The sequence below is a fragment of the Pan paniscus genome, chromosome 15 (genome assembly GCF_029289425.2).
Source record: "Pan paniscus chromosome 15, NHGRI_mPanPan1-v2.0_pri, whole genome shotgun sequence".
NCBI classification, from domain to species: Eukaryota; Metazoa; Chordata; class Mammalia; order Primates; family Hominidae; genus Pan; species Pan paniscus.
The window spans coordinates 25219248-25238479 of record NC_073264.2 but is presented as its reverse complement, the minus strand read 5'-3'; the positions used below and the strand labels follow the sequence as shown (position 1 = coordinate 25238479).

Below are 19232 nucleotides of genomic sequence, written 5' to 3'. Positions count from 1 at the left end.
GCTCCTACCTGGCGACAGAGCGAGACTCCGTCTCAAAAAAAAAAGAAAAAAAAAAGAAAGAACAGGTATATTCTATACCAAGGTGTTTGGAATGGAGACCAGGAAAATGATAGGAACGAAAATATGTTCAGAGCAACCCAGGCTGAGACTGGGGAGGCACACTTGAAGACACGACGGGGCAAGAGTTTTCGTAGTTTACTTGGTTTCCCACCCATAGCTGCATTTAGACACTCTACTAACTTCAATAGGCATGTTGGGCCAGGATGCAAAATTATTTGCCTTTTAGTTCACAATATTTTATCCATTTCATAACACATATGGCTTAGAAGTTGAGAGTATGGGGCTTGAAGACAAATCTCAGTGCTAAGGAATAATAATTATAATAGGCTGGGCAGGTTATTTAACTTCTCTCTGATTGCTTCCTTACGTTTCAAGGGGGGATAGCACCACCCACCTCAGTGGGTTTGCATAAAGATAAAAACACCAAATGTGCCTTAGTTTGGTACTTAGAACATACTACAAAACATGGACCCATTAGTAATAAAAACAGCTGCTCTAGAACTCTCCTTAGGAAGAAAGAGCCGGATTTTAACAGAGAACAAACATAAGCTGTGTTGCACAAACGCTTCCTCCAGCTGAATCTTCACTGTGTCTCCCTGGGTCCCAACACACAATCCTCATGACCCCATAGGAGGCTCAAAGCATCTACAGAAGGCAGATGTTAAGACAGAGGTGTGATTATTTTTTAAGAGACTAAGAAACTCCAAATAATGAATGGCTATCTATCATGTGCAATGACTCTGGAGAAATATAAAATACGAACTCTGCCCTTAAGATATTGTCAGCCTGGTGGCAGTGGGAAGAGGTGCAGGGGAAACACTGAAACTTGGTTTGGAGAGACAGCCATGTAAAACCAAGTAGATGTATTTATAAGGCTTCCCTGAAGAAGGGATGCCTTTGCTGAGTCTGAGGGAAGAGTAGAACAATCCAGCGAATGAGAAGATGCAAGTATGAAATGCAAGAACATTGTTATGTTTATAGTAGAAGGAGCTTGTGAAGGCAAAGGGAAAAGAATCAGGAACAAATCAACAAAATCCCAGTGTGGGAAGGCAAGAAATGTACATTTTATCATCAAAGCCAATGGAAAGCCATGGTTGAATCTCCACAATGAGATGAACTTGATCAGCTTTTCACCTTGGAAAGGTTCCTCCAGCCTGGTTTCGAAGTAAGAGCAAAACAGAAGCTACAGCTACACTTCAGGCAAGACAGATGACCACTCCAACAAAATGCAGTGACTGAGGAATCAGGAGAAGATCAACTAAAAGGTAGCAGATATATTAGCAGGGCTTGGTGACAATTGGGTATGGAAGAAGTGAGAAGGATCTTTGCTGACTGCGGTTTCTGGCTTAGACAACTGAATGGATAGTGGGCCCATATGTTAACATAGAAAATGCAAGGAAAGGACCAGAGTTTCTGGGAGCTGATGTGCACAGTCCATAGAGATTCATAGAGGTCCACGTGTACTGTGGCAGTAAGCAAAGCTGTGAAAGACGCCCTGCGTGATGGACAGAATGTGATTTGGTGTCTTTCAGAAGGAGTCTCAGTGCTGGTTTGGGGCTTTGATGACTCAACAAAGTGAAGTCTGGAAAGAGGGCAGGGAGACCTCCTGGTGTGTCCTAGGGGGAGGAGAAAGGAAAGGATGCCCTGACTTAGAGAGGAGAGAGAACAGCAGCTGCCCAGACACCCCAGGACCTGCCCAATCTTGAGCTACTCCTGTTGCTGGGATTCCTTCTGTGCCCTAGACAAAGCAACTGGGACTCACCATAAAGGTAAGAAGATTGTATGTTGAATATTTTATATAAATAGATCTATAGAGATACAGAGATATGAATAGATATTCTTCCAAAAATACCATAGACCTGAGACAGGTGTCCCATCCCTTGGGCAAGAGAATGTTATAGAACAGTATATATGCAAAGACTTTCCAAGATGTAAGTAGCCATATATATATATTTTTAATTAATTTCTTCATTAGTATGAAAGATTCAGAAAGGCAAATTTATAAAATTTATAGAGACAAAGTAGATAAAGGTTGTCTGGGCCTGGGGCTAGGAAGAGGGATCAACTGTAAAGGGCATGAGGGGTTTTACTGGAGCCATGAAAGTGTTCTACAACTCACCGAATGTGATGGTTGCACAACTTGGTAAAGTTACAAAAATCATTGAAATGCAGACTTAAATTTTATGATATGTAAAATGTATGTCAATAAAATTATTTCTTAAAAAAGAAATAAATTTTCAGATCTTCAACTTCCATGTGTGGTCTTTCCTAAATATGATTTGCCTGAGAAAGCACGTGTTCTTGCTTATGTAAAATTCACTTTGCTAGCTCCCCTTTTAGTTGGCCTACTCAAAAAGGAAGAGAGTCATATTCTTTTCCTATCCTTATTTTTACTATGGTAAAAATGGAGTGATGAGTGAAGAAAACTTCAAGCTGCCAACAGTAAGACGATCCTAAATATTGTTACTGAGATGCCTCCTTTAATGACTCATGCCTTATGGCTTGTTATCTTTCTCTTTTTTACTTAATTTGGTGAAGAGTATAGCCTTGTATTAGAAATTAAATGTCTTAACCTGCTTTGGGATGTTCTGAATTCGGATATATGGTAGAATGCGGCAGTGGACGTGTTGACAATTTTCCTTTAAGGACCTCACCTTTCCATACCTCAGCTCTTATCAAAGAACACAGCTGGGGAGAATTCCACAAGAGATTAGCAATGATAGCATGGATATACAACATTCAGTGCTGCCACTAGCTTTTCCAGGTATTTACATGTGTGCAATCCTTTTCAGCTCTTCTCAACAGTCACCCATAGGTTGTGTTATTAGCCAGGGGAGAAAAGTCACCTGTGAAAAGATGAAGCTGAACCACCTAGTGACACTGGTTTAGTGACTGCCAAAGTTTTCAAGATATATTAGACAAAGCCATGAATCAAATTTCAAATGACTTCTTCAGATTCAATATGAATTAACCAGAAAGATAGTTAGAGTTTCTTTCATCCAGTCACATCATGACGTCCATAATCTGGCTCCATGATCACTAATCTCAGTTGGCCCCAGGACCAGGTTATTTCCTCCTTTGCCATCTGCTCATAGGGGACACCGCCTTAAGACCATGTAACACATATGGCTTAGAAGTTGAGAGTATATAAGCTGAGAGGGAGGCATCCATGCAACAGGGGTGGGTGGCATGGGAATCGGGGCACCAGCTTATGTGATTTGTGTAAACTACTTTGGTATTACTTAGACCTGATCCCTATTGTATCACTTCCTTCAAATGGTGGGTTGTTGCTGTGTCCTCCTAACTTTAAGACTGAGAAAGCCCAGGTTATGATGAGTAGCTCTAGTCACGCCATCCTTTGAAATTCCATGGTCAGGCTGGGCGTGGTGGCTCACGCCTGTAATCCCAGCACTTTGGGAGGCCGAGGTGGGTGGATCACCTGAGGTCAGAAGCCTGACCAACATGGTGAAACTCTGTCTCTTCTAAAAATACAAAAATTAGCTGATCGTGGTGGCACGAGCCTAAAATCGCAGCTACTCGGGAAGTTGAGGTGGGAGAATTGCTTGAACCCAGGAGGCAGAGGTTGCAGCAAGCTGAGATCATGCCACTGCACTCCAGCCTGGGCGACAGACTCCATCTCAAAAAAAAAAAAAAAAAGAAAAGAAATTCCATGGTCAGATACTCAGTCTCTACCAGGGATCAGGTGCTACTTGCTACTTTTCAAATGTTTTATTGTTTCGTGCTGCATTTAGCATTGCCTTGCACTAGAACCCTAGGGTTCTGTGCTAAGACTCCCTATTGGGGCTTACCAAGGATTACTCAATAGAACTTTATTGGCACAAATATCTGGGACTCTATGAGATCCATTAGGTCCTGTGGCCCAAGTGGCAGGGCTGGTTATACAACATCTTAACCTGCCACAGAGCCTTCTCTTACCCTGGGCCCCACTCAAAACTGACAGCCTTCATAATCACCCAATAAATAGGTTGCAGCAGAATTTCCAAGAATAGTTTGCAATGTCCCCCAAACCTGAAGAGCACTACCAAATTTTCATTGTCTTTCAACTCTGAATGAAAGTCTCAATATGCCTCAAACCACTGGAATCCTAAAAACCACTCATGTGATGGGTTTCTGGATCTCTGTAGGATTTACCTCTCACCCTCTGAGGCACATATGTGTTACTTAGACATTCAGAGTTCCTTTGACTTCTGCTCATCATATCCAGTTAACATTATGTCGTCAATATAATGCACTAACATGAAATTCACATTTTAAGTACTCAGGTGCCCAAGCTGGAAAACTGGGCCTCATTTTTAGCAACTTTTGCTCCGAGGGTGACCAATTTCTCACGAAGGGCTGATAATTTTAACTAATAAAGTTAGATTTCCCAAATCTAACTTATTTTCTGCATCTATACTACTTCTGACTAGTTCAGGGCCTGGCTGGATACCTTCCACTGGCCCCTCCAGGCGCATGCTCCACTCTGTTCCATGCTCTTGGAGGCTGAGCTGTGTGGATGACATCTCACTTCCAGAAGGGTTTTGCTAATAGAGAACCCGACAGATCAGAGGAAAGGAGGGAAATGCGGTTGTGGTATTTATTCACATGGTTTCCTTCTGCAGGGGTGTCTCTGGCTTACTATGACACTTAACCAAAGGTCACAGCCCCTGACAGGCAGCCATCTGTTTTTGTCCTTGTTGGGGTAACTCACTTCCTCCTCTTGCCCTTTCAGGCCTGGATGGTATTAAAACCTCCCTGTGCCTGGCTCCAGTGCTGCACTATCTCTTGTGGTTACCCCATACTTTGCCTCTTAAATAGCCCCTTCATGAAACTCTCTTCAATTTACCCAATTTAAATATGCCATCTATTTCCTGACAGTATCTGATGGGCACAAGACCTTAGTATCTCTTGCTGCAAGAATCTCCTGGCTGCCACATCAAATAAGTGCACCTGCATATACACACATGCTAACGTTGTCTCTATATGGCAAAAATCTGACCATATCAATATCTGACCCCTTTGCATTTCTTATTAAATTTCAGTAACTCCCATTTGCCCTCTACGTAAAGTCTAAGCTTTTTGTTTTGGCATGCAATAACCACCATTATCCAGCCCTTGCCCAATTCTATAGCTTCATCTCCAGCCACTCCCCATCTCATACTTGCTGTTCCAAGGATAACAAACTCTTGGTAGTTTCTCTCACTCTGCGCTGTTTTTCTCCCCCTTGCCCTTACACGTGCTAACTTCCTTGCTTGGTATGCCCTTCTATATTTCCAAACTCCTTACTCCATTCTCCTTCAAGAATAAGCCCTGAAAAATTTAAAAAAAACAAGTCATGTATACTGTGGTCCCATTCATGCAAAATTGAACACATAGCTATTATATGACAATGGCTATTTGGAGAGGTGACTTAAAGAATGGCAAAATAATAATAATAGTTAACAGTGAAATATCAAATTTTTACTTATGTTGGATAATTTTTGAGAAGGTAAGATAATGACTCCCATACAAATGTAAAATGAACAAGTGCCAACATTTAAAAAACTCATTAATTAATGAGGGGAACCACAAAGCCATTACAACTGATTCAAAGGTAAATTCAAAGAACCACACATATATAGGACAAAGGGAAGAGTAAAATGTTTGTTTAATAGATGCAAAGCTGATTTCCTCCAGTGTAGAAGGAAAATTGAATCTCCTCCAGATGAAATTTATATGCATCTATGGATAGATGCAAATATTTATTAGTTATCTAAAACTCTTGAGTTGTAAATAGCTCAAAGGCAATGTAAGATACAGAGACCCCACAGAATCAGGTCACCTAGAAGAGTAGCTAGATAACACCTAGTTTTTCACTGAAGATACCCAGAGTCCATTTCAAAGTCAGGTCTGTTTTAGAGTCTTTTGCAACTTTTCCCTCAACTTTCTTATACATTTTTACAAATATTTTACAAATATTTTAAAAACAATTTATAATGAACATATATCCTTTTTTAATTAAAAAAGCATGCCTCCTAAAAAACAAACAAATGCAATATTAGAAGCTCCTTTTCCTCAATTGACTTAGGTGTCACCTTTTCCAGATTATTTATCTAACCACTGCCACCCCAAGGTTAAGTTAGGCGCCATTCCTTCTCCTGTGCTCCCATAAAATTGTGTGACTCATATGTTCCTCCTACCACAATGTATTATAGTCATATTTTTCTGCAGGCCCAGCTCAGGCTGTGAGTGCTTTGAGTACCAAAATCATGAGTCATCTTTGTATTCTGGCCACCCAGCCCATAGCAGGTTCCCAATAGATGCTCACTGAATGAATGAAGAGACTAGGGCATGCATAGATTCTGTATCTTTTGCCAAAATTATATATATATATATATATATATATATATATATATATATATATATATATATATATATATATATATGAATGACTGGGGCAGAGAAGGAGAGAGAGAGAGAGAGAAGGAGAGAGAGAAAGAGAGAGAGAGAGATGCTTAGCTTTTAAAAATAAACTGTTTGGAGTGACATTAACAAAATGTTGAGTAGGAAGAGAAGGAAACCCAACACTGTTTTGAATCCTTGGCTACAAGGGAGGTAGGGAACCATAATGAATGAGCAGGGATTGTAGGAGCCAAATTTCAGAGAAAAAAAGAATTGTGAATATATCTTTAAAGTTCGCTTCAAAAGCATTTATCTGCTATGATATTTACCTAAGATTTACTAAGGTTGAAGTACTTAAATAAGGGAATTGGGTTTATGTAAATAAGTTCATAGCTACAGATTTGTCAAGATTTGAACAGAGACTCAGTATTCTAAATATCAGGAAAACACAAGTTCACAGTGTACACATTGCCTGATGCCCCCCAAAGCCTGAATACTTAAAAATCAAGAATGGGTACTTTATGATAAATGCTTTAAGACCAGAGCTGAACTGACACCACTGACTGCACAGGGGAAGGGTCTGACATGCAGTAACTAAGGAATTTGACCTGTAGGTCCAGTGAGGCCCCTAAGAAACCATTATATCACTACAGCCAAATCTGCATTCATTCATTCATTCATTCATTCATTCATTCAACAAATACCTATGAAGCCGTTGCTAGGTGCCGGGCACCCTGCTAGAAGTGACAAATGTAACACGGTCACTTTGAGTTAGAAAGATGAATGTGAGGAGTAAGCACAGGAGGGCATCAGGTCACATGGAGGAGACAATGAATCAGCTTTGGGGTGTCAGGAAGACTCCCCTCATGTGCTGAAAATGAAGACAAGTCTAGAAGAAGAGGCTGAGGGATGAAAAGCAGGCAGAGCAGAGAGCACTGGGAACAGGGAGTCAAATGTGTCTTGAAGCTTGAGGCTAGAGACTCATGGAGGACAAAATGATAAAACACATCACTCTTAAGCAGCTGTGGAACTTTAGGCACTTGATAGTTTACAAAGCCCTCTCACATCTTAATTTATTTGGGCCTCTCACAACAAACCTGTGAAGTAGATGTTCATTATCCTAGTGGTTCTCAATGAATAAATATTTATTGGATATGTTGACCTAAGAGAATGAAGCTGAGGCAAAATTAATACAAGCAGAGAGTTTATGTGGGCCAAGCCTGAGGATTGCAACCCAGGAGCATAGATTCAAGTTGCCCTGAATATACGCTCCAATTAGCAGAAGTTACAAGTGGATTTTTAAAGGCAAAAAATGGGGAAGGAAATGGACTGTTACAAAACCGTTTGTCAGAAATTCTCATTGGTTTACACAAAGAACATTGATTAGTGACTGGCTACACATTTATAAACTACAGAGTGTGTGTTATAGTGTCTGGTGTGGCATTATTAAGTTAATTTCCAGCTACTTGTGGCAATAGCAAGCAGTGTCAAGAGATGAATACTTAGCTCAAAGAGGGGAGTAGGGTGTGGGATTGTGGCCTCCTTTTAATGTCTCTCTGGGCCTAATAATTAAAAAGATTTGTATTCCTCAGATAAAAATTATTTCTTTTCTCAAACCTATGTGTGCATATGCCAGAATTTGATACCAGATAACAGAAGCCACTCAAGCTAATTTAAAGAGAAGAGATTTCACATATGAAATTCTGTGTTCATAAAATCACTGGAAAGGCTAAAGGAGCAGGCTCGAGGTTGATCTTCCAGGAGCTATTCCCAGACCCACCCAGTTCTAGCCCAAAACTGCTTATTGCTTACAAGAACTGCTTACTGGAACTGTGATTGCCTTTTTAGAGGCTTCCCTCCTTGGACTGAGTTCAACAAGAGGAAGATCAAACAGAAACCACCATGTTTACTTAGACCTCTGACCCTGGGTTGGGCGGCCTCATGTCCCCCGTGGCTCCACTCTGCATGAGAAGCACCAGCAGTGGAGCCAACTATAGGCTCAAACTAGCCATCAAAGCTGCCATGATCACAGGATCTACAAACAGGTGAGAGCAACTCTTTGGGAATTTGGGAACTGTGAGTGTCTTTGGGTCTTGTTGACCTCATTTTCTTAGGCTCATCCCCACAAAGTAAAGCCTACTAGATTTAACTGCTAGTAGATTTTTGGGAAGGTGATCTTAATGAGAAATATTGAGGAAAAGGAAGGGAAACTGGAAAAGGAGACAAAACCAGTGCAGGATGTGTAATGGAGTCGGCCCACTATAGGCCACTGGGTGATGGGTTTCAAAGGTCTTCTAGGAAGCAGGAAATGCATCTCAGAGGCATCTATCAGCGGAAGAGGAGAGAATTCCTCCGTCAGTCAAGAGTTGCCCTATGTGGGTTAATGCCTCACACTTTCAAGCTGCATGCCGGTGAGCACTCAGTGGTTTCACATGCCTGAGGCAGGGAGCTCTCTGGTTGCAGCTGCAAAGCAAACCAAAGCCTTGAGGAACTGAGAACGAGTTTTCATAGTAGGGATTCTAGTGGGAGGGGAGGCCAAGAAGATCTGATGTGGACATAGGAGGTTCAATGCATCTGTGGACTGACCTATTTCCTCTTTATCTCTTCTGGTCCTCTGACCATCCATAGTCCAGCATGAGGTTAGCTGCTCTGAGTTAGTGGAGAGAATTCATTTGGTGCCTCAGGGCTAGAAATGCAGCAAGAAAAGTCTCAGTCCTAGTCTAAATTGTCACCTCCTCCTCATCTCTGCCCCCAGGTTCGGCTTCGCCATTGCCCAGCGTCTGGCCCACGATAGGGCCCACGTAGTCCTCAGCAGCGGGAAGCAGCAGAACGTGGACTGGGCTGTGGCCACGCTCTAGGGGGAGGGGCTGAGCATGTGCCAGACACCCTGTGCCACACGGGGAAGGCTGAGGACTGGGAGTGGCTGGTGGTCATGGTAAGAGGCATAGAAGGAGGCGCAGACAGGCTCAGGGATTCTGATACTATGACCCACAGTAGGGCAGAGGGATAAAGGCACCATCACAGGAATCGGGTCAACTATGTGTCACTTGAGCCTTGTCCACGAGGCCCAGTCTCCAGTTAACAGACCTGGGCACAGAAAGGACCAGTTCAGGGAGGGCGTCCTTTCTCCACCCAGGTTTGTTCTCTCCCTCAGGGAGAGAGGGAGTGCATGTGGCCTGGGACTCAGGGAGATGTTGGGGTGGGGCTATGCTGGTGGGAAAGAAGAAGCTGGCTTCTCCACCAGCTCCGTGGAGCCAGCCAGGCCCTCCTGGAAGATTCCTGAGGAGGAGTCTGAGGGGACAGAGATGTACAGAAGGAAGCCCTCATCTTATAGTCAGAGGTAGAGTGTTCAGGGAAATGGAGAGGGGACAGTGAAATTTCAAGACACAGTGCAGGTGAGAGATGCGTTTGGGGACGGGTAGCAAACAGTGCCTGGGACTAGAAGGAGGATGTGAAAGGGTACTGGGTGATGCTCCACTGCTTTTTATCCAGAAGCTCAGTACCTGGCTCCTAAAGGAAAAGAGATAATCTCCATCCTCACATGATATTGTTCTCCTGTGCTTTGAACTTGACCTAGGAACAGCCTCTGGGACATTAAACAGGAGTCACCTTCCACTGCTGCAGACACCTTCCTCTTCCATAACCTTATTCCTTTATGTCCCTTTCTCACTCTCAGGCCCTGGAACACTGTGGGGGTGTGGACTTCCTGGTGTGCATGGCAGAGATCAGTCCCTTGGTGGGAAGTGCCTTGGGTATCAGTGAGCAGGTCTGGGACAAGGTGAGGTCTGGGGAAACCAAGAGGGGGCAGGCCAGATTTCATCCTCACCTTCCTGCCATGTAACCCTCTCTCCATCTAGGCTCACACATCCAGAGCTGATCCTCAGCTCTCACACATCCACCTTCCCATGACAGATTCATTGGTGCAGAGTGAGGCCTGGAGCTTGGACTTTCTGAGCCTCAATTTCCCCATCTGTGAGATGGATGTAGGAGTGTCTAAGTGGCAGTTTTGGTCCCCACTGTTCAGGAGCTACCAGTCTGCAGGGAATGTCCAACCAAAAACCAAATAGTCACAAAAAATATGGGGCACAGAGAAGGGAATGACAGCCTAATCCCTAACACGGGTACCTCCTGGCTATCACCCCAAAATCTAGCCTTCCCCAGACTCAGCTGTTGATGCCTCCTCTGCTCCAGATGAAACTGGTATGCTTGGAAACATGGGAAGACAACCCATAGACTCTGGGGTCTTCTGCTGGAAGAGTCTTCAGCCTAATCCACTTACTCCTCTATCTTCAGGATGCCCCCATTTCCATGAATGCACAGGAAAGCCAACAATCCACCCACATTGTGGGTGTCAGAGTCCATCATGCCCACATCCTAACCTGGTACATTTCCTAATATGTTGAGACTGCTGGACTGACTGCATCTCCACTCCCCCATCTCCTGTTTGCTCTGATTTCAGATCCTAAACATCACTGTGAAGGCCCCAGCCTGCTGCTGAGCCAGCTGCTGCCCCACACGGAGAAGATGGGGTGAGGGTGGGAAAGGGGAATAAGGAGGTAGCTGCTTGATATCAAACAGGCAGCAGGGGAACTAGAGTGAGAGGGGGCAGATTTGAGAGTTAGACATTCCTACTGGGAAACAGGCTTAGCTGAGCCGGTCATACAAGAATGGTGAGTGTGTGGCTTTCATGCTTCTGGGTCAGCTAAAAAAAAAAAGTTCTATCCATTAGTGTCAATCTCTCACATCTGGAGTGCCCAGGGAGTCTGGCAAGGACTTGACTGGAATAAGGAGGAAGGATCCATAGACAGAAGGTCCCAGAGTCCTGACAACAGTCTTGGAATCAGAGACCCTTGGGCTACAGGAGCTCTGGCCACAAGAGTTCAGGCTGATGACCCTGAGACACCCTATAGCCGGCCTGTAACTACAGCAGTTGTTTCCCAGTCCCACTCAACTCTTATCCCTCCTGCTTCCTCTTACACCTGTCCTACCCGACCTTTTCGCAGCTCCCGCCAGTCAGTTCCCAAATTAGGAAGCCTGCTTCCTTGCTGTCCTCACAGCCCGTGATAGAAGCATCACCTGTGGGATGGGCCTAGGGCTGTCTCTCGCTGTCAATTCCCCACTGGTCTTGGCGACTCGGGATGTTCCCAGATGTTCTCCCCATGCCATTTGTCCTAGGGTTGGAACAATCTGCCTGTGCTCCTGGGAGTTCCTTTTTCGTTCTTGGATTTCAGCCCAATCATTAGAAGGTTTCATTTTCTGACCACCTTAGGAACACACCTTAGGCCTGTCTCATTCCTGCTCTAAAATAGATCCCTCTGGCCATGCCCCAGCCTCTTAAACATCTCCCCCTACTTAGACATGCCTCCTCTGAAGGTCAGGGCCACCCAGTTATCTCCACCAGCATTGCCCTCACTCTCTTCTTTAAAATGGCCAGTGGAGGTAAAGTGAATTTTCCTCAGTCTCAGGTGAAGTGCTTTGCAGATAGATGTAGTTTTAAGACTCTTTTCCCAACTGTTTTGCTTCCCTTCAGTTCCCATATTGACGTTCTGGAGCAGCCACTGAATTCAGCAAGCATGTACTGAGCAGCTAGTATAGACTGGGCTGCTTCTCTGGACTTGTGTGATCATCTGTGAAACACAACCAGGACTTCTAACTAATGAGGACTTCTGAGGCCCCTTCCAGCGCTAACACAGACATGGTGTGATATTAGATTGAATCTCAGTGGTCCCGAGTCACTGAGAACAGTGGGGAATTGACAGGAAGAGACAGCCCTAGGCCCATCTCACAGGTGATGCATCTACCATGGGCTGTGGAGATAGCAAGGAAGCAGACTTTCTAATTTGGGAAATGACTGGCAGGGGCTGGGAAAAGGTCAAGGAGGACAGGGCCACTGTAAGAGGAAGCGGGAGGGACAAAAAATATCATTTTTGTTGATAGAAAATGGCCAAATACAGTAATTTATGTGGTTGAACACAATACAATGGTTTTCAAATTGTTTTTAATGGCAGAAACCTTTTGTCAAAGAATAACCTCCATAGGAGTCCAATATATAAAACAGACAAAAGCAGAAATGCCCAGCTTAAAATTGGATTAGGGGCCTGGTGCTCAACCATCTGGTCCCTGTTCCTGGTACTGGGCACCTCTTGCGGAATCTGGCTTCACAAAACTTGTTGCAAACTACAAATGTAATGAAGACAGCATGGGCTTTGGAGTCAGAGAGACCTACCTTTAGATCCCTGCTCTGTCACTAGCTACATATGCTTGCTAACTAAACTCTCTGGGCCTTTGTTTCCTTACCTATTAAGTGGGATAATGATGCTTGGCAGACCTCTTGTGGACATTAATTGGCATGATAAAATATGTTGATTATGCACATAGTAAAGACTGTGTCTATGTATATTTACTAGAGTAAATAATAAACATTGGCCGGGTGCAGAGGCTCACACCTGTAATCCCAACAGTTTGGGAGGCTGAGGCAGAAAAGTCACTTGAGCCCAGGAGTTCGAGGGTGCAGTGAGCTATGATCACACCACTGTACTTCCAACTAGGTGATCAAGTGAGACGCTGTCTCAAAAAAAATTATTTGAAAATGAATATTATCATTTTCACAGCTACAAGAACGTCACAAACTAAAGTTCTTTACAAGTGAAAGAACTTTACATCACAATTAAAAGAACTAGAGAACCAAGAGAAAACCAACCCCAAAGCTAGCAGAAGACAAGAAATAACCAAAATCAGAGGTGAACTGAAGGAGATTGAGACACAAAAAAACCATTCAAAAGATCAGTGAATCCAGGAGTTGGTTTTTGAAAAAACTTAATAAAATAGACTGCTAGCTGGACTAATGAAGAAAAAATCCAAATAAACACAATTAGAAGTGACAAAAGGGGTCATTGACCCCACAGAATACAAATAGCTATCAGAGAATATTATGAACACCTCTATGCACATAAACTAGAAAATCTAGAAGAAGAGGATAAATTCCTGGACACATACACCCTCCCAAGACTGAGCCAGGAAGAAATTGAATCCCTGAACAGACCAATAATGAGCTCTGAAATAAAATCAGTAATAAATAGCCTACCAAGAAAAGCCTAGGAATGACAGATTCACAGCTGAATTCTCCCAGCTGTACAAAGAAGAGCTGGTACCATTCCTACTGAAACTATTCCAAAAATTTAGGGAGAGGAACTCTTCCCCAACTCATTCTATGAGGCCAGCATCATCCTAATACCAAACCCTGTCAGAAACACAGAAAAAAAAGTTAGGCCAATATCCTTGATGAACACTGATGCAAAAATCCTCAACAAAATACTTGCAAACTGAATCCAGCAGCACATCAAAAAGCTTATGCACCATGATCAAGTAGGCTTTATCCCTGGGATGCAAGGTTGGCACAACATACACAAATTGAGAAATGTGATTCATCACATGAACAGAATTAAGGACAAAACCACATGATTGTCTTAATAGATTCAGAAAAGGCTTTTGATAAAATTCAACACCCTTTCTGTTAAAAACTCTCAATAAACTAGGTATTGAAGGAATATACCTCAAAATAATAAGAGCCATCTATGACAAACCCACAGCCAGCATCATGCTGAATGGGCAAAATCTGGAAGCATTACCCTTGAAAACTAGCACAGGACAAGGATGTCCTGTCTCATCATTCGTATTCAACATAGTATGGGAAGTCCTAGCCAGAGTAATTAGGCAAGAGAAAGATATAAAGGACATCCAAATAGGAAGAGAAGAAGTCAAACGATCTCTGTTTGCAGGTGATATGATCCTATATTGAGAAAACCCCATAGTCTCGGCACAAAAGCTCCTTAAGCTGATAAACAACTTCAACAAAGTTTCAGCATACGAAATTAATGTACGAAATTCACTGGCATTCTTATACACCAACAACAGCCAAGCCAAGAGCCAAATGAGGAATGCAATTCCATTCACAACTGCCACAAAAAATACCTAGGAATACAGCTAAACAGGGAGGTGAAAGATCACTACAATGAGAACTACAAAACATTGCTAAAAAAAAAATCAGAGATGACACAAACAAATGGAAAAACATTCCACACTCATGGATTAGAAGAATCCGTATTGTTAAAATGGCCATATTGCCTAAAGCAATGTATAGATTCAAGGCTATTCTTATTAAACTGCAAATGACATTCTTCACAGAACTAGAAAAAGAACTATTTTAAAATTCATATGGGGCCAAAAAAGAGCTTAAATAGCCAAAGCAATCCTAAGCAAAAATAGCAAAGCTGGAGGCATCAGGCTACCTGACTTCGAACTATACTACAGGGCTGCAGTAACCAAAACAACATGATACTGGTACATAAACAGACACATAGAATAATGGAACAAAATAGGAGCTCAGAAACAAGGCTACACACCTACAACCATCTGATCTTTGACCAAGCCGACAAAAACAAAAAATGGGGAAAGGACTCCCTATTCCATAAACAGTGCTGGGATAACTGGCTAGACATATGCAGAAGAGTGAAACAGGATGCCTTCCTTACACCATATACAAAAATTAAATCAAGATAGATTAAAGACTTAAATGTAAAACCCAAAACTATAAAAACACTGGAAGACAACCTAGGCAATATCATTCTGGATGTAGGCATGGGCAAAGATTTCATGACAGAGAAGCCAAAGTAATTGCAACAAAAGCAAAATTGACAAATGGGATCTAATTAAACATAAGAGCTTTTGTATAGCATAAGAAACTATCAACAGAGTAAGCAGACAACCTACAGAATGGAAGAAAATTTTTGCAAGATATGCATCTGACGAAGGTCTAATATCCAGCATCTACAAGGAACTAACACAAATTTACAAGAACAAAACAAACAACCTCATTAAAAACTGGGCAAAGGACATGGCCAGATGCTTTTCAAAAGAAGACATAGATGCGACCAACAAGCATATGAGAAAAATCTCAATATCACTGATCATAAGAGAAATGCAAATCAAAACCACAATGAGATACCATCTCACACCAGTCATAATGGCTATCATTAAAAAGTCAAAACATAACAGATGCTGGTGAGGTTGCAGAGAAAAAGGAACACTTAAACACTGTTGGTGGGAGTGTAAATTAGTTCAACCATTGTGGAAACAGTGTGGTGATTCCTCAAAGACCTAAAAACAGAACTACCATTCCATCCACCAATCCCATTACTGGATATATAACCAAAGGAATATAAATCATTGTATTATAAAGGCACATGCACACGTATGTCCATTGCAGCACTATTCACAATAGTAAATACATTGATGTCCATTAATGTCCATTAATGTCTATTAATGGCAGATTGGATAAAGAAAATGTGATAAATATACACAGTGGAATACTATGCAGCCATAACAAAGAATGAGATCATGTCCTCTGCAGGAACCTGGATGGAGACGGAGGCCATTATCCCTAGCAAACTAATGCAGGAATAGAAAAGCAAATACTGCATGTTCTCACTTATAAGTGGGAGCTAAATGAAGAGAACACATGAATACATAATGGGGAATAACAGAGACTGGGGCCTATCAGAGGGTGGAAGGTAGGAGGAGGGAGAGGATCAGGAGAAATAACTAGTGGGTACTAGGTTTAATACCTGGGTGATAAAATAATCTGCACAACAAATCCCCATGAAACAAGTATACCTATGTAACAAACCTGTACATGTACCCCTGAACTTAAAATAAGAGTTAAAAAAAGTAAAGAAAATAAATATTAACTACAGTATAAATTATCACATAAGTAGTATAAATAACATTTAATAATCATTTAATTGGTTTCAATATTTACAATAAATGTTATTAATATTATTACTACTACTACTATTATTAGTTGTGAGATCTGAGCAAGTAAAAGATTGCTTTCTCCAACCTTGTGGATAAGGCAGGACTTTATGAAGGAAGCTCCACTTAAGTTGTTTCTATTTATTCTTATCTACTTGCCAAAATCCTAACTATTATTCCTAACCCAATTTAAATGGCGATTCCCATATGCTAAAAGAATATAACCATCAACCTAGAATTCCATATCTATCAAGTATATCTTTCAAAAATTAGGGCAAATTTATAACATTTTCAGAGAAATGAAAACAAAGTTTACTACCAGAAGATCTTCACTAAAGGAAATTTTATTTTTTTATTTTTTATTTTTAAAAATGTTTTATTATACTTTAAGTTCTAGGGTACATGTGCACAACATACAGGTTTGTTACATATGTATACATGTGCCATGTTGGTGTGCTGCACCCATTAACTCATCATTTACATTAGGTATATCTCCTAATGCTATCCCTTCCCCCTCCCCCCACCCCACAACAGGCCCTGGTGTGTGATGTTCCCTTTCCTGTGTCCAAGTGTTCTCATTATTCAATTCCCACCTACGAGTGAGAACATGTGGTGTTTGGTTTTTTGCCCTTGCGATAGTTTGTCATGTCCCTAAAAAGGACAAGAACTGATCCTTTTTATGGCTGCATAGTATTCCATGGGGTATATGTGCCACATTTTCTTAATCCAGTCTATCATTGTTGGACATTTGGGTTGGTTCAAAGTCTTTGCTATTGTGAATCGTGCCACAATAAACATATGTGTGCATGTGTCTTTATAGCAGCATGATTTATAATCCTTTGGGTATATACCCAGTAATGGGATGGCTGGGTCAAATGGTATTTCTAGTTCTAGATCCCTGAGGAATCGCCACACTGTCTTCCACAATGGTTGAACTAGTTTACAGTTCCACCAACAGTGTAAAAGTGTTCCACTAAAGGAAATTTTAAATGGTACTTTAGGCAGAAGGAAAGAAATGATTTCATATGGAAAATCTAAGATGAAAGTAAGAATGAAAAACACAGAACATAGTAACATGAACAAATTAAACCACTTCTTGTAAAAAGAAATCGTTTTGTGGAGTTAAAAAAATTAACTCCACAAATAGTTAAATATGCAAAAACAATATTTAAATCAGGAGATAGAAATGGAGTTAAGGTGTAAGAAGATTTTTATGTTGTTAGAGAGAGGGTAAGGATATTAATCTTAAACTTTGATAAGCAAAACAGGCCTGTTTAACTTTATAGGGCAAAGCTACAAGAATGGCAATGGAGTATGAAGTATATTTTCAAATTAATAGAGAGGGAAGTGGAAATGGAAAAAATAATCTAAAAAAAAGCAAGAAGGGACAGAAAACAAAACAAAGAACTGGGGGAATATTTAAAAAGCGCAAAATTGGATGCTAGACATTAATCCTAGTATATCAGTGATGACAGTTAAAATATAAAGATTGTCAAGCTAGATTTTTAAATCAAAAATTTTAAATCTGATTAGACAGAAATGACATATTTTATTAAATTTTTCATTTCTGTTGAATGAGTTTATAGAAATTTATTTATAGAAACAGCTCTAGGAAATGTATAGTTCTAGGAAAGGCTGGCAATCAAGAAATTGAAGTAGGACAGATAAACCTCAGCACATTTATAATGTGTACTCGGCTCAACTGCTGTAGTTAAAATGCACATTTTAATCCTTCTTTATAGAATTAAAGTGTATCTTTCTTGATGGTAACCAAAGTATTATATTGTCAATGCTAAGTAAAAGTCAAAGCTGAAATGTTCAGGAGAGAAAGCACTCAGTATGAAAAAAGAAAAAAATGTAGAGCAGAAATCAATGGAAAATAAAACAAAATACAATATAGGGATCAAAAAAACAAAAAAAAACCCTATTTTTTAAGAAAATGAATGTTTCTGGCAAATTTCCAATGGGATTGATCAAGGAAAAAGAGGAAAGACATAAATAGCCAATATCAGGAATAGAAACAAAAGATACAGATCCTGAGGACAATAAAAAGGCATGAAAAGAATGATAATGCCAAAGAGAAATTTTTACATCAAACTTATGTTTATGCTGAAGTTATAATGAAATAGAAAAAAATTTTAAACTTATATATCTTACCAAAACTGACTCAAGAAGAGATAGAAAACCTGACCAGTCCTATAACCATTAAATAAATGTAGTGTATAGTCAAAGTTTTTCCTACAAAAACAAAATCCAGGGACCGGGCACAGTGGCTCACTGTGACATATGCTTCAACACAGTGGTGAGGACCACGGGTAGCTCCTGTTCCTATCCCCTGAGCAGTAGTGTGCCTTTTCCTTCCAGGCCATGCGCCACAGAGAGCTGGACTCTCTGGCCTGGACCTGTGGACTTTTGCTCTGATATCCACAGCCTTTGGGATCAGCAGCAGAATCAGAATCAGTTCTTTGTGAGAGGCCACCCCAACAGTTCTTTCACAAGGACACAGGCCTGCAAGATGCACAGCCTATGTGATGTGACTCCATCTGTAGGAGTGGCACTGACTTTTTTACCTTTCCTGTAGCTACTTGAGGACCTGGTCTTGAGGGATCACACGAAGAATCTCTTCAGAGTACAGAGGTGAGTTGCGGAGAGGCAGTATCCCTTGTAGAGCTGGATTAACATGACCTCAGAACCTTCATGATGAGCGAAAGATCACACACTATCCCTCACAGCCTTAACCATTCCCCTTTCTGGGGTCTGACAGTCCTCTCAGGCCTAGGATGACCTCTGCAGTTCCCTGCAAAGCCCACATCTCTTCACTTATAGCCCTTTGCTCACCCCCACAGGGGTCTTGACTTCACAGCATCCCATGGGAACCCAGGGCTCATGAGGAAGGTGTAATTAGTCTCAGCCCCACCTCCTTTTTCCATGCAGAGTGGGGTGGCGTGGGGACTGTGTGGGGCTTGTGTCCTTCCTGTGCT

The 19232-nt window shown here is 41.5% G+C and overlaps 1 pseudogene; it reads left to right on the top strand.

Moving 5' to 3' along the window:
• Positions 1 to 1010: 1010 nt before the first annotated feature.
• LOC100969094 (dehydrogenase/reductase SDR family member 2, mitochondrial-like) lies at positions 1011 to 12023 on the top strand (annotated as a pseudogene).
• The last annotated feature ends 7209 nt before the right edge of the window (positions 12024 to 19232 follow it).